Source organism: Biomphalaria glabrata, chromosome 18 (genome assembly GCF_947242115.1).
Source record: "Biomphalaria glabrata chromosome 18, xgBioGlab47.1, whole genome shotgun sequence".
NCBI classification, from domain to species: Eukaryota; Metazoa; Mollusca; class Gastropoda; family Planorbidae; genus Biomphalaria; species Biomphalaria glabrata.
Genome location: NC_074728.1, coordinates 582,361 through 596,486, shown reverse-complemented (window position 1 = coordinate 596,486; position 14,126 = coordinate 582,361). Strand labels below are relative to the sequence as shown.

Genomic DNA, 14,126 nt, shown 5'->3' with positions numbered 1-14,126 from the left:
ATGTCAGTGACGTAATTATGTAATGGGAGTACTAATGTAATGGAAGTACTTATGTGATGGAAGTACTTATGTGATGGAAGTACTTATGTAATGGAAGTACCTATGTAATGGAAGTACTTATGTAATGGAAGTACTTATGTAATGGAAGTACTTATGTGATGGAAGTACTTATGTAATGGAAGTACTTATGTAATGGAAGTACTTATGTAATGGAAGTACTTATGTAATGGAAGTATTGTTGTAATGCAAGTATTTAGAAAATGATGTTCGTTAAATAATGAGAATGAGGATAAAATTAAAAAGTCGTCTACTGAGAGTTTAGGCACCTGTTGTGCTCCTACACTTTTTTCAAAAGCTTTTTTAAAAAAATACTTAGTAAAAATAATAATGTTTATATCTAAAAGCATGCCATTTTTTTACATGAAAGAAATAGAGAACTAGCAAATTTTTTGCCATTTTCCTTCTTTAAAAAAATAAATATACAAATATTCGTAAAAAAAAAATAAAATATTTTTGAGTTTATGGAGGGTAAGGCCCTGGGTTGACGCACTGCTGTAAATACGGAGCTGCATTTTTATATTACGAACACGCTACAAGCGGACACTTCTTAACCACGTCAGAATTGCCAACCGTAAGATTTAAAGTAGGCCTATAGTCGTACTAATGCGAACAAAAAAATATGAAAGAAATGTTAACAACTTAAAGTTTCTGACCCGTCGAAATTGATATGTTTGAATCTCTATTGTGGGGGTCCCTTTTGCTCTTGCGGAGTCCCCGGGTCAGTAGCCCCGCCTGCCATCTCTGAAATCCGCCAATGTGCATTGGAGAGCTTATATTCTTGCCACTTCCGGTCATAACAACTTTACAGAATCGGTAGGAGGAGTTCGTTAGCCTTGTCTGGCTAGGTAAAAGAAAATTGAACCTTTGCGGCTATATCCAAACATGGGAAAGGATTTGTGAGTCAACCCTAAAAAAAAAAAAATAGGAGCTGATTACCCTTAGGCAGCATGCAGCATACAGTTCAACATTCTGGCAGAATGTGCGACGCCCCTTATCCCATATTGTATCGGCACTTGATGTTATTAGACACGTCAGCTACGTGGAGAGGGGGGGGGGGGGGCTGATATGTGGGCGACATCGCTCCGAGTATAGCCAATGCCCAGGCTTTCATTTTATTATTTCTGACAGATGATCCACAGTCACTTTGCGACTGAAGGAGGCTATAATGTTTAGAGTACTGTATTAATATGTTATTGGGAAAAAAAGATACAAGAAAAAAAACAGCAAGAAAATGAATGATAGGGGCCTATCAAATCATTTGTATAATATTTTTTAGTTGAAAGCAGGTCTCTAAGCTTATTGACTTGGCGAGCTACACAAAATGTTAGAATCTCAAGGCGCGGGCCGCACAAAATTCCTTACACAATCTGAAATAATGAGGTTATTATGTAGAGCCTCCCCTTTATCACTCAGCGTATAAGACAATGTATTATGTATACAAGTAGGATAGTATATATATGTATGCATTTGAGATTTTTAAATATAGTACTCTGTTTTCTTATATTAATCAGACTGTCTTTTTAGTGATTATTCTAAAAAAAAAACACATTAAAATTGAAGTTAGCCTACATATATTTTTAAACAGTAGTTTGATTTATTTTTTTTTCGGGGGGCGGGGTGGGGGGAGTCAGGCGTGACCTCCGTGACTGTCGAAGGCGCCTGGTCAGGAGTCAGCTGACCCGTGACGACTATTAAAGGGTCGCAAAATTTGGTTATTAAGAGAATTGCGTTTTAAGACGTTTGACGAATAATAGCCTATATTGCACATTGCTGTATATTGTCTGTCCACTTGCTACGGTTGCAGAAGGGAAAATACAGTATGTATTAGACCAGTGATGCCCAAAGTACGGCCCGCGGGCCGACGTAGTTTCATCCGGCCCGCCGAAACGTCGGCACAAAAGTAGAAAATCAAATCCTCACCCCTTCAAAACTGTTAGGGCCTCCACTTTTTCTCTGAAGGATTGGTACCATGACCTTTAACGATTGTGCGTTTATGAGTTTATGAAATGGGAATCTACCGAGAAAAGTGAATGGATCTTTTTTTGTGGAACATGATAATTAGCCAGCATATTTGTTTTGTAAAGAAAGTCTGGCTGTTTCAAAAACAAGAACATATACAGCGGCATTATAAAACAAATATGAAGGCCTTTTTGGTTTGAGCCGCGTATAAAAGATTGGTCAAACTACGCCTAGAGATTGGAGGGTCGATGGGAATGTTAACCAAAAAGAGACAAGAAAATAAGTTGGTGGTAAAGGTAGCTACAATGTCGCTCACATTTTAAGTAGAGAAATGATCCCATTTTTAGACGCTTAAAAAATGATGACTTTAAATATCCCATTAATTAATACTAGATCCAATATTTTCAAATAGTTTTTGGAGAATTTGGATTTCATTATTTTACCTTTTATTGATGTGGCCCGCGACACGCGTGTCGAAAGTTAAAATGGCCCGCAGGTCGAATTCGGTTGAGCATCACTGTATTAGACCATAGCCAGTGGCAGTCTGTCATGGAAAAATAAATGTATGAAGTCATTATGAACATTAGTCCGTCTATCTCTGTCAGTTCGTGTGTAAAAAAAAAGAGGTAATCGCGGAATAGAAGGAAATAAAACTTGGGTGTAACTGTGTATGGAAATTAATGGGAAAATAATGGTAATAATTGTTTCGATAACTTGAATACCGCATATGAAATATTATATGCAAGGTTAAGACATTCTTGTTTTGTTCCCAGACCATGGAGCCTATCATCTATACCTCTAAAAATTTGATTGACCGAGCATTGTCTGGGAGAGATGCCATTCTTGTGAAGTTCAACAAGTGTGCAGAGAAAGATGGCCAGACTTATTTGTCAGAAGCAAAGAATGTGTTTGAGAAAATGCAGGTTGGACATTTGAAATACCTTGTTTACTTTCCGTATATGTGCATTGTTTATTGTGTTTATTTTTGTTGTTGATTAATATATGGATGTGTTTATATACTTGGGAACTTTTACTTTACTTGGTTCGCCCATTTTCTAGTGTAATTGTTATGATTCTGAATGCAAACAAATGAATGCTTTCCCCCCAACAGAATCCAATGCTCCTAGATCCTAAAGCAGATCGGGAAGAAGTCCGGCAATATTTGAATGACCTCTTAGAGCAAATGGAATCTATGCAACAAAAGTCTAAGGCATTAAAAGATCGTCAAAAGGAGTTGAAGGTTCGTCTGAAGTTCTTTAAATGAGTGCAAAGTAGGTCATTTGTAAAGTAGTTCATGATGGTCGTAACAAGAGATGCGTGGATATCAGATTTCTAGTGTGCACCCTCCCCTCAAGAACTAGGTCATGACACCATTGCACAATCAAATGCGTCTTTTGGGAATGGCAACATCCAATGTTCCTTTTTTTTTTTGGTTTGTTTTGTCAATTTTGCTCTTCATTTTTTTTTATTTCCATCCCGCCTCTTCGCTTGCACGCAAAAACTTAACAATCGTCTGCTAAAACTTCATTGATCGTGATGGCCAACATTTTTTTTTCTCTCCATTACTATATAATTTGTTTGTCCAGTAATTCGTTGTTCGTTTGCAGTCCATCAGTCTCTTCATTTATTTAATTAACCCACATAGCTAAAAAGATCATTTACGGTTTAGGTGGAGGTGATTAAACTGGACTATCTACATGAAGTCCAAACCGAACTTAAAATGAGAGATGTGATGTGGACATGTATCGATCAATGGGACAACATCGTACAAAGATGGACAGAGGTCAGAAAATTAAATATTTGTAGAAGATAAATACTCGTTTCGATGTTCACAAGTTTTGTTTTATTACAAAGATAGGCCAACCTGTATGGTATGGCAGCAACCAGGGTTAGGCCTATAACTCGGATCTATAGTGATGACTTTCCGAAGCGCTAATCATACGACTATTAGTCAGCTATCCCAACCAGGCAGTTAATTAATTCTTCTCTAAATTTGAAAAACGATTATATTATTATTATTATTATAGCTTTTATAAAGTGCTACTTTCATGCTTATAGCATGCTTATATACGCTATGGTCCAATCCCATTTGTGGACCAGTGGGGAGAGGGGGCATCTGTAGATGGTTTTCCGTGCTGTCGTTAGGCGCTCAGTAAACACAACTCTGCTCGAGTCAAGTGTCGAACCTCGAGCCCCCCCCCCCCCCCCCCATAAATTAAAACAACAATTAATAAATAGTTTTTCATATTATCGCGTGAACTGCAGCGATGCATAACAGCCACTATTATAGACACTCCAACTAAAGGATACTATTTTTTTTAAAGGAAATGTTTTGTTTTTTTTAAGAATAAGAGATTGACCCTTTACAAAACAATTAGATCAATTATATATATATAACTATATATATATAGTTCGTCCATCGTGGTTCGATGATAACCACTTTTGTCTTCCAGGGGGCTGAGGGCTTTGCACTGGGGTTTTGTGCCTCCTCATGTGGCTTGTGAGACCTATGTGAGCCTGGAATGTTCGGATGTACACTGGGCAGGTTATTCCAGCTGGAGCTAGTGTCATTGACCTTGCTTTTCTTCTCTGGCGTTTTTCTTCTGCCAGCGTTGCTCTGTTTTCCTCAGCAACCTGTGCGTCAGTTTTCATAGCGCGACGCCTTGATGCTCTGTCATGTGCCTCTATCTCCCATGTGGCTGGGTCTATGCTGAACGCCTTCAGAGAAGCTTTGAGGGTGTCCCTGTTCTTGGGAGCGCTTTCCTTCCCTTAATTGGCCATACAGTAGTCGTTTAGGAATGCGGCGGTCTTCCATTCTGCAGACGTGTCCTGACCATCCCAGCTGGGACTGCATCAGGATTGTGTGGATGCTTTGGTGAGCCGCTCTTCGAAGGACTTCAGTCAGTATCTGGTATCTTGTCTTTCCATTTGACATTCAGTATTTTTCGATAATGAAATCGACCTGCGCATTGCCAAGGCCAGACGGTCTAAAAATGTCTGGAACAGACGATGTATCACAACAAAGACAAGCTAGGGAGATAGGGATCTATGGAGCTATCATCCTCACTACATTGCTTTATGCCTCAGAAACGTGGACAGTGTACAGAAAACATGCTAATAAGAAACTGAACCACTTCTACATGACATGTCTAAGAAAAATACTGATATGTCTAAGAGCAATTAGATATTCATTATCAGTTCACAGCTAACTTCACATCCACTTTCACCTATCCATTGGTCTGCTGGGGCACCACACAAGATCTGTCAACCTTCTTTCTCCATTTTTCTTTGTCATTTGTCTTTGATAGAATTTCATTCTGATGTTCTTTCTGAAAATATTGAAACCTGCCTTTTTACCTGCCTGGGTGGACCACTTCGGGTGTCGATTTTGTGTTTCCACACAAACTGTCTTTGTAACCTTGTTTTAAAAAGTTGCCATATGATAATGTTCTCTCATTCAGTATTTGATCATTTTAATAGATGTAGCTCTAGCGACTAGCCGCGCTAGGTCTAGAACAAAAACAAAACCTTTACTTATGTGATACTCGATTTTATTTTTAATGTTGTAATAAATAATATTTGGCCTGCATCACAATACGGCCATATTTATTCTTCCTTGAAGTCTAATCTATATATATCTAGATCTATATATAGAATCTGTCACAGATCGTAATATAAACAAGCATGGCGTCTGCTACACATGTTCAACATTTGTGCAGTTCTAGCTACGTTATCATTGAATGTGAGTGGCGATAGCAATATTTATAAAAACAACACCGAAAGTCTTAGTAAAAAAATTACGGTAATTTCCTATACCAAAATTACACCCTCACAAGACTAGATCGATCATTAGTATCATAATTATGAAAAGCCTAGATTTTAGTCTCTGCCTCTCTAGAGTACTACTGTACTCAGTCTACTGTCTACTACTAGATCTAGCTACATCTAGTTACTAGTAGTATGATCTAGTCTAGATCTAGATAGATATATATAGTATATAGATCTAGATCTAACTAGACTCCTAGATTCTAGAGGACTAGACTCTACTGTCTAAGTGACGTCTACTTCTACTCTCTAGACTAGAGTAGAGTAGTCTTAGGTCTAGATAGTAGATCTAGTCAATCTAGACCTAGAGTCTAGAGGACTAGTCTAATGATCTAATCAGACTAATCTAATCTGATCTTGTCTAGTCAGTCTAGTGACTCTAGTGACACTCTAGTCTAGATCTAGTCTCTAGTCTAGCCAGTCGATTGGCCAACTCCCTGCTTAGACCTAGGCTGGCTAGACCTAGACTGCCTAGAGATCTATTACACTATGACTATTATATTACCATTATTGTATTATACTAGAATCTAGTATTGCCTATTGGTATTAGATCTACTATTTTAGTATTTATTAATTATTAGTCTAGATTATAGAAATACATTTCAATGAATTTCGTTGTTACTGACTCAACACTGATTGTAACATTTTGATGCAGTCAATCTAATGACTAATCATATGATCTATAATAACCTAGAATAGAACTTTAGATGTAGTACAACTAGTACTATATCTACTACAAGACAACCTAACTAATAAACTAGAGCCCGTTCATGGCTCCTGGCCTATCAAACTTATACAGTTTTATACAGCCCTATCATAACTCCAGGCACATATCTAATACAGCCCTATCATGGCTCGAATTACGGCCAATCTAACTGTATTAGTGTTATTTAATTAATACAGCTCTATTTTCACTCCAGGCCTGTTTAACTAATACAGCACTTTTCATGGGCTTATTTATATAATAATTTGACTCCAGGCCTATCTACCTAATACAACACTATTTCAGCTACACGCCTACTCCAGGTTTATCTGCTGGTCATATTTAAATCTCAAATAAGTTAAATATGGGAGAGCAATGGAATGGAGTAGCACAGTTATTTCTCTCTCTCTCTCTCTATATATATATATATATATCTTCCCTATAACATGCACATACGCCTACACAATAAACTGACTTTTGACCAGACTTTAGAAAACATTTTAAGTTCATTGATAACATGTGGAGCAGCTGTTCAACTATTCAAAGTCACAAGGATAGATAGATATTAACGAGTGGCAGATGCATTTTCTTTTTGGTTCTAATAAGAAGGTCGCAGCAGTGTCTTTCATTTATCAGATGTCTTTGTAAAGATAATTCTGTTTCAAATGAAAATTAGGAAAGCTGTGTAAAAACAAAACCATTGTATTGTTAAATAAAAAGATTTACTGCTACATATAGGAAACCTTTAATGTGAAAAGGGTAATCTATAAAATGAATGTCTGCATATGACTGTTAAGAATCTAAGCACTTCACTGTTAGGTGCATTGTCCCAATGTTTCCCTTGTTTATTTAAATAATAATAATAATTGTAAGCCCTAATATTTTTTACATTAAGTTTTTAAGTTTTATATATATCTAGGTTTAGCACCAAGTCATTGCTTGCATTTATTGAAATCATTATATTAGACATGCATATTGCAAATATTGCTGTAGTTTATAAGATTTTAAACACAAAAAAAAAACAAGATTAAATAAAAAAATATATATATATTTGCAATAAAACAATAAAAAACTTTTAGAATTGTGTATTAATTATTCCTTTGGTTGTGTGTGCTACCAGGTTCCATTCATGAACTTGGAACCAGAGGAGGTGACCTCCACCACTATGAAATACCTGAAGACGGTTCAGATGCTAGAGAAAGGTCTACCACCCAATGATGTGGTCAGCATGTTGAAGAAGAAAGTTGAAGTTATGAAACAGAGAGTAGGTGTTTGTTTTCTGTTTATTAGAGGCGTAATTCCTCAATTAGGTTTGCTTCATTTAGATTTTTTAATTAACACATAAAATATTTTTGTCATGATACATTTAGATGTGAAGTTTTTAGCTCTGTTACACTAGGTTTCGGGTATACTTTTGGATGTTTCCTTTGTTGTTATCACAATATAAATTGTTTTAGAGTGTGTCTCAGTAGCATTTCAGTAGGAAGTAAGGTTATTGTTGGCAGCTTGAGATTTTCAATGGTTTCATTGTCATGGCATGTTATTGGGTTTGTTAGGCCTTGGTGGCACCCATCTCTTCTCCCAAAACCAATTATTTCTTGAGGCTTTCTCCAGACAATGGAAAGTATTACATGACTAATCCACTCATCCCTTGTTTAAGGTTGATGCTGGTTTTGATCTCCCCTTGGTATTTGATTTTCCTTTAGCCTGCCATATCTGGGGGGCATTCTTCTACTAGAAAAAAATTTCAGTAATGCCATATGAAGTTCGTAAATAGTTCAGAATACTTACACAATTCGGGAAAAGAGAGGTGCAGGAGGAAGCGTCTTAATATCTATTGCAGACATAATTAAATAATTACATTCTACCCATACCCATGTGTCAATCTAGTCATGTAGACCAATACCCATGTGTCAATCTAGTCATGTAGACCTACATTTAGGAAGTTGTAGGACACATTCAAGCAGTCTTATAAATTTCACACATATTTGAGTTATTTAATTGGTCTATTAAAATTAAACATTGAAAATATAAAGTAAACAGTTGACTAAATGTGAATAGTTTAATATTAAGAAAGGGCGGAAGTTGATAGAACATATAGAATCAGAGAGTGATTGCAAGCTAGTGTAAGGTACAAAACAATAAAGTTCAATGAAATTTAAATGCAAATTTCTTTTTGATAAGACTTCCAAAATTTGAACAGCACAATTAAAATTTAAAGTTTTTTTTTCTTCTCATTACAAAAGTGGTGTGTTAACTATAAAATGAATTCAAGAATTGTACAATTTACCAACAGTCTAGTTAGTTAGTCTAGACTGTTGGTAAATTGTACAATTCTTGAATTCATTTTTTTCTTACTCTTGACAAATGGTTGAGCAAAAACTTTTGTTATTGCATGTACTCACAGCATCGGGTAGTAACTGACATGAGAAACCCACATCTTAAAAAACTTTTGTTATTGCATGTACTCACAGCATCAGGTAGTAACTGACATGAGAAACCCACATCTTAAAAAACTTTTGTTATTGCATGTACTCACAGCATCAGGTAATAACTGACATGAGAAACCCACATCTTAAAAAAAGGCACTGGGACTTGATCCAGGAAGCATTGAATTATAAATTTATCAAAGATGAGCCTCTAACACTTGGCCTGTTGATTGAGATTGATGCATTTGACAAGTCTGAAGAAATGATGGAGATAGCTGGCATGGCGTCCTCACAGGCAGCTCTGGAAGCCATTCTAAAAAAAGTAATTTAACACTAGTATTATAGATCTACCATTGTTTTGCATTTTTTTAGACAATTCATTATTAAGATGAAAATTATCTTAGATTTGTAAGAGTTTTACATTTAGTCCAAATTCTAATCATGATTGTTGACTACTTCATAATTCTTATAGTAGGCTAATGAATGCATCATGATACTATTTTTAAAGAACCTTTTGACAACCTTATTTTAACCACCCTTATTGACTTTTTTAAAAACCAACTTTGGTGACTTCATATACACCTTTTGGAGACCTTACTTTAACAAACACACTCTATTTTAAAGTTAGTGACTATGGTATTGATTAGTGTCACATCATTGTTTTATAGCTATTGTGACATGCACTAGTCAGGAATCACTAATTAAATATGATTTATAGTGTTTATTATTTTTCACGTCTGAAACAAGGGTCCACAGTTGAATGGTGGGTAATAAGTCTCGTTCTGAGAGTTGACCACATGGTCAGAAATCATTAGACGCCATGGACTAGGAAAGAAGATAGATGTTATAAGTATTCGAGGAATTCTATTGGACTACATTATCAGTTTATGTGAAGTATTACATGTGATTTCTTGATGGCTGAAATTGCCAGTATATTATGAACTGTTGTTTTATTTTAATAAATGTATATCTGTTAAGTCGACTTGAATCAGTGAATTTTAATACATGTTGTGTTGTGCTAATGTAAGTAGATATACCTGACGACATGTAGAATAATACATTGAAAAAGATAAATTTACAATTAGTAATTCATTGTTTTGGTAAATTCCACTTAAAACAATAGGAAACTTATGTCTCAATATCTTGCTCAGGTGATGGATGCCTGGAAGCATGTGGAGTTCCCTGTACTGCCTTACAAAGATCAGAAAGATGAGATTCAACAACTGTTAGATGATAGTAACATTAACATCCAGACCATTCAGTCATCAAGACATGTAGGTCCCATTAAAACCAAAGTGGAAGAATGGGCAGCTAGTCTCAGTTTATTTAATAAGACTTTGGTAAGTAGTTAGAAGTTTAGAATGTACACTTTGGTTTCTTATAGTTATAATGTTTTTTGTTTGGTGTAATGCACAAATGGTAAGACAAATTTCCTTACGGATAATAAAGATTATTATTATTATTATTCATAATGAAGTATTAAAAGTTTAGAAAGTCTTTCACTTTGTTGTTTCTCCAAAGGGTTCCTCCATCAAATATTAAATATATATTTTATTAAGTTTCCTGCCCTGTATTAACCTGTTTGTTGCCTCTGTATATTCTTGGTTTTCCAGTTGATATTCAGAGGCCATGGTGGCTGATTGGTGAAACACTTGGCTTCTAAACCAAGAGGTCTCTGGTTCAAATCTTGTTAAAGACTGGGAATTTGAATTATGTATGATGCACCAGAGTCCACCCAACTCTAACTCATTCGTTGAGAAATGTAAAGAGAGTTGTTTGTTGTGCTGGTGACATGACACCCTCATTAAGTACTGAACAGAGAAACTGATGAACTTTATATCATCTGCTCTATAGATTGCAAGATCTGAAAGATCAATGTGTACACTTCCGTTAATCTCACTCAATGTTTTCCAAACTTTTTCATAAATGGACACTTTTACATTCTGAGTATTTAGAGGAACACTTTGCTTATTTTTTAAGAGAGGTTAGAGTTAGGCCTACTAGTTAATTATTCCAGTAGTTCATGAAACACCTATTCAGACCTCGTAGAATACATTTGGGAAACACTGATATAACTCTTCAATCCCGTTCTCTTTTTCTTTTTTTTTTTTTGAATTGCTTTCCAACTATGTTATTGTTATTTTTATACCTTCTTACATACAATTTAAATCCTGTTTATTTTCTTAAAATATTAAGGTCCTATTTTTTTCAATTGCTTTTTGTCTATTTCAACACCTCTTACCTCCGTTAGAGAGGCGTGTGCTGACGTGTGGGCAGCCCAGCACTCGCAAATTTACCGCCCAGGCTTTCCCCCAGCAATGGAGAGGTCACTCCATCTCTCACAGTAATGTCTTTGAAAAAAGTCAAGGATTGGCCTCTTTTGTCACACAAGAAGATGCGAATGGAAAAGATCGTTTTTCGAGACGTAAAATGCCACAGACCTCCATTACAGTTTAAATCCATTTAAACTGTCTTTTATTCTATCAAACTTTTTGCTACCCCATTTTATCCCAATTCATTATACTACTATCCTAGATCCTTGTTCCATGGATTGCAGTTTCTTTCCCCTGTCTTTAATTGTGCCATCTCATTATGAAATAGATTTATTTTCCAGGAATCATGGATCAACTGTCAGAGGACATGGCTATATTTAGAATCAATTTTTAGTGCCCCTGATATTCAGAGGCAGCTTCCAGTGGAGGCCAAACTGTTTGTTGAAGTTGACAGATCTTACAAGGAAATTATGAGGAGAGTAAAGAAAACTCCTCTAGCTATACGTAATGGAACACAGCCATGTTTGTTTTCAGTTCAATTTTTACTTCTTAGCCCTACATAATAAATATTTATTTCATTGATATAATCAAAGCTATGGTAATATTTACATTGTATATATATATATTACTGATTATGATTATGGCTCTTAATCTTCAAGTTCATTATTGTAGTGCAACCATTTAAATTGTAGAGCAAGTATCAAAATGTAGGAACAGGGTTTGAGAAACCTGTTGTCTGATTCTATTGAAGGTGTCAAAATGTCATTACATTTTTTTTTTTTTTTCTATTTCAGTAACTTTAGGAAGTATTTGAACAAAACATTAACAAATATTTAAATGAAACATTTCTGCATTAAAAGTAATGAAATCTTTACAGGTCTCTGGGAAACATTTGAATATAACAATGAATTATTGAATACAATTCTGAAATGTCTTGAAGCCTACCTGGAAACAAAGCGTGTTACATTTCCAAGGCAAGATTTAAGCTTAGCTCTAGACAGAAATTATTGTTAGGCTTTAGGTTAGATTACATGCACTAATAGAATCAATGACTTAGTTAATGCTCTAATTAACATAACCTAACACTACATGAATGATTAAGTTAACACATAGGTACAAACTGTACACTAAAATCTTTTTTTAAAGAAATGTCTCTTCTTTATGTCAAGAAATTTTCTTCAAAAAACAATTACTTAGCTTAAGATTTATTTTAGAATATTCACAAGCAATTTAAATTTTGAATCTTTTTTCCCAAATAGAATGCTTCCTTTGTTTTATAATTTAAATAATTTTTTGGTCCAATTTTCTCATTTAAACAAAATTTAGAAAATGCAGAATATTAAAAAAACAACACCTTTGGGAGCTTTGAGTTACCTATAGATGTAATAGCTAAGAAAGTGAGCTAGTGTTTTTTTTTAGAAGAGATTAGATTGTATTTTTGTCCAAATAATATTTGTAGACGGCATAAATTTCTGTCTCTTCTAAGGTTCTACTTTCTCTCCAATGATGAACTACTTGAGATACTTGCACAGACTCGAAACCCATTGGCTGTGCAACCACATTTACGTAAATGTTTTGATGCTATACACAGACTAGAGTTGGCTGTGGTTGAGGGACTTCCACCTGGTATATTTATAGTAGCTTAATAGTGTCTTCATATTTTCCAACTTGAAAAAGCTTGAAAAAAATACAAGTAAGTTATTAAATTTATTTTTTAATTGCAGAGGAGGAGATTCAATTTACAAATGACATATTAAGCATGATATCACCAGAAGGAGAGAAAATTGGATTGGGCAAAGTAAGTAGCTTCTTTTTTTTTTGTTTAGGATTTTATGGCTTAGAAATTACACATACTTTTTATTAAAACATAGATCTGTTACAGAAACTGATTAGCTTTATATTTAATAATGTGGCCAAAGACAGGTGCAGAAGACAAAAAGAAAACTTAAATAAACCCAGGCTTTGTCTGCATTAGATTTGGCAAAATATGCAGGTCAATATTGGGTTTGCAAAGTCATGAGAACCACTGTGTTCACCCTGAATCTTCAGAATCAAAGACATTGCCATTAAATACATTTTATTATGGACTCTGTAAAGAACTACTTAACAAAAAATTGAGAGTTATGTTTTGTCATTGTAAAATGTAATGTGATTGTGACCTTAAACATTATATTTTCTTTCTACTAAATGCAACTATAAGCCTACTAATATTGGTATTAGGGACAATAACAATGAGAATAAATTGAGGTTGTGGCTTCAAAATCAAACTTTGTCAATGACTCAACAAAGCAGAGTCTAACGAAAAGAAGAAATGTTTACCCCAAATTATGGAAATAGTCTACATTATGGAACAAATCTTTTTTTTTTTACCTACTATTCATTTTTTTTTTATAGGGCTTGAAGGCAAGAGGTAATGTCGAAGATTGGCTTGGAAAAGTGAAAGAAGCCATGTTTGCCAGCATACGACGATTGTGCAAAAAGTCAATCAAAGACTATGAGACAATGTCATTTCTTTCTTGGATTATGTCTAATGCTTCACAAGTAAGTAAATAACTTTTGTATGTCATTTTATTTGGTGTTAGCTTGAGAAAAGTATTAGAATTTCTCCATTCAATTAGTTTGAATGCAGAAATGATGGGTACTATTACTATTCTTTTGAAAACAATTTTTTTATCATGTCTATATAATAGAATGCCCTTTTTTTAATCTATGCTATAAAATAAGATATTTTTTAGGTTTCACAGCTTTGTCTAGTTTATCAAGAGAAGTTCAACATTTTTTAACTTGACAGTTAGTTACACAACCATTAAAGACACCTTTGTTCTGTCTCTGCCATGCTGCAGGAATTTAAGTTTAGGCTTTAACTAATAATCTTCA

At 34.8% G+C, this 14,126-nt stretch overlaps 1 pseudogene; it reads left to right on the top strand.

The window, feature by feature from the left end:
* Window positions 1-2,780: 2,780 nt before the first annotated feature.
* Window positions 2,781-14,126, top strand: part of LOC129923994 (dynein axonemal heavy chain 6-like) — a 100,040-nt pseudogene continuing 88,694 nt past the window's right edge.